Below are 2,988 nucleotides of genomic sequence, written 5' to 3'. Positions count from 1 at the left end.
GATACCACAACACAACTCTAAAACATAAATAAGTCATACAAGCATCATAATACAAGCCAGGGGCTTCGAGGGCTCGAATACAAGTGCTCGATCATAGACGAGTCAGCGGAAGCAACAATATCTGAGTACAGACATAAGTTAAACAAGTTGCCTTAAGAAGGCTAGCACAAACTGGGATACAGATCGAACGAGGCGCAGGCCTCCTGCCTGGGATCCTCCTAACTACTCCTGGTTGTCGTCAGCGGGCTGCACGTAGTAGTAGGCACCTCCGGTGTAGTAAGAGTCGTCGTCGACGGTGGCGTCTGGCTCCTGGGCTCCAGCATCTGGTTGCGACAACCAGGTAGAAAGGAAAGGGGGAAAGGAGGAAGGAAAGCAACCGTGAGTACTCATCCAAAGTACTCGCAAGCAAGGAGCTACACTACATATGCATGGGTATATGTGTAAAGGGCCATATCGGTGGACTGAACTGCAGAATGCCAGAATAAGGGGGGGGGATAGCTAGTCTTGTCGAAGACTACGCTTCTGGCAGCCTCCATCTTGCAGCATGTAGAAGAGAGTAGATTGAAGTCCTCCAAGTAGCATCGCATAGCATAATCCTACCCGGCGATCCCCTCCTCGTCGCCCTGTTAGAGAGCGATCACCAGGTTATATCTGGCACTTGGAAGGGTGTGTTTTATTAAGTATCCGGTTCTAGTTGTCATAAGGTCAAGGTACAACTCCGGGTCGTCCTTTTACCGAGGGACACGGCTATTCGAATAGATAAACTTCCCTGCAGGGGTGCACCACATAACCCAACACGCTCGATCCCATTTGGCCGGACACACTTTTCTGGGTCATGCCCGGCCGCGGAAGATCAACACGTCGCAGCCCCACCTAGGCACAACAGAGAGGTCAGCACGCCGGTCTAAATCCTATGCGCGCAGGGGTCTGGGACCATCGCCCAGTGCACACCTGCACGTTGCGTACGCGGCCGGAAGCAGACCTAGCCTAGTAGGCGTTTCAGTCCAATCCTGCGCGCGCCGTTCAGTCGCTGACGTCACGAAGGCTTCGGCTGATACCACGATGTTGAGTGCCCATAACTGTTCCCGCGTAGTTGGTTAGTGCGTATAGACCAAATGGCCAGACTCAGATCAAATACCAAGAACTCGTTAAGCGTGTTATTTTGAAGTAACCGCGGACGCCGTCCAGGGCCAGGCCCACCTCTCGCCTAGGTGGTCTCAACCTGCCCTGTCGCTCCGCCACAAGATCCACTCGCGGGTACTCCTACGAGCCGACCCGACTTTAGTGACCACAGGTATCATGTATAGAGTATATAAGTATATACCCGTGATCACCGCCCAAGTGATCACGACCCGATAGTATAGCACAGCAGACAGACAAGAATGTAGGGCCACTGATGGAAAACTAGCATCCTATACTAAGCATGTAGGATTGCAGGTAAAGGTAACAACAGTAGTGGCAAAGACAGGCTATGCAGCAGAATAGGATGAACGGAAAACAGTAACATGCTACACTACTCTAATGCAAGAGTATAGAGAAGGATAGGCGATATCTGGTGATCAGGGGGGGCTTGCCTGATTGCTCTGGCAAGAAGGAGGGGTCGTCAACAGCGTAGTCGGTCGGGGCACCAGCAGCGGCGTCGGTCTCGTAGTCTACCGGAGAGAAGAGGGGGAAGAAACAATGAATACAATGCAAACAGATGCATGACGATGCATGACATGACAAAGCGTGAGGCTAGGTGTGCCCAAACGCGGTACTAGGTGATACCGGCAAAGGGGGGAAACATCCGGGAAAGTATTCCCGATGTTTCGCGTTTTTGGACAGATGGACCGGAGGTGAAATGTTGCAGGTTCACTATGCTAGGGACGTGTGGTGAACGAACGGGCTGCGTATCCGGATTCGTCTCGTCGTTCTGAGCAACTTTCATGTAGAAAGTATTTTCATCGGAGCTACGGATTATTTTATATGATTTTCTAAAGATTTAATCATTTTCTGGCATTACTTAAATTAACAGAAAAGGAATATGACGTCAGCATGACGTATGAGTGACGTCAGCAGTCAACAGTCCGGTTGACTCGTCAAAACTGACATGGGGGACCCACCTGACAGTGGGTTAAACAGAGTTCAAACTAATCTAAATTTAGTTAGTAATACTACTGGGCCCACCTGTCAGTGTCTAATTAACTAAACTAATTAGTTTTAATTATTAAAATGTTTTAATTAGAGGATTAAGAGGTGGGACCCGCACGCCAGTCTCACTGGGCAGCCCAGTCAGCAGTTGACCCGGTCAACTGGGCGAACCGGGCTCCTGGGGCCACCAGGCAGTGACCCTGCTGGACCCTAGTGGCAGGCCACGTCGGCGGCCGGCGCCGGAGCGACTCCAGTGACCAAAACAACGACGGCCCCTCGCCGGAGTTGGCCGGAATCGCGCTACGGGGCTCGGGGAGGAGCATGCTAGGTGCGTTCGAACGAGCTCACAGCGCCGTGTCCAGTGGTGGCCGTAGCATCGCCGGACTTGGCCAGAATCGGCACCGGCGAGCGGCGGAGGCGGCGGCGTGCACGGGTGTTCGACAACAACGGAGCTGCGGCGCGCAAGCGAGCAAACAGAGAGGCTGGGGGGTTTCTACGCGGCATGGGGAGTGCAACGGGGTTGAGCCCGTGACCAAAAGGTCACCGGAGCCTTGCCGGCGGCGAGCTCCGCGGTGATGTGTTCGGGCGCTCATCGGGGACGGCGTTAGGAGGCACGGGAGGGAGCGTGCGCAGGCGCGTTGGGCTCCTAGGAACCCCAGGAGCACGATGCGGCGCTCGGCCGCATGTGAAGGTGACCATGGCCACGGCGCCGAGCTCGTCGGCGGCAACGCGCTCGGGCGACGGCGGGCGAGCTAGCTAGGAGGCGCGCGAGAGCGAGGAGAAAGCGGGGGCTCACCGAGCGGCACACACGATGGCCCTTGGGAGCTTTAGTAGCTGCAGAGTCGTCGCCGGAGTTGG

This window comes from Aegilops tauschii, chromosome 5 (genome assembly GCF_002575655.3).
Source record: "Aegilops tauschii subsp. strangulata cultivar AL8/78 chromosome 5, Aet v6.0, whole genome shotgun sequence".
Taxonomy (NCBI): domain Eukaryota; kingdom Viridiplantae; phylum Streptophyta; class Magnoliopsida; order Poales; family Poaceae; genus Aegilops; species Aegilops tauschii.
The sequence above is the reverse complement of the archived record's forward strand: the minus strand, read 5'-3'. Positions refer to the sequence as shown.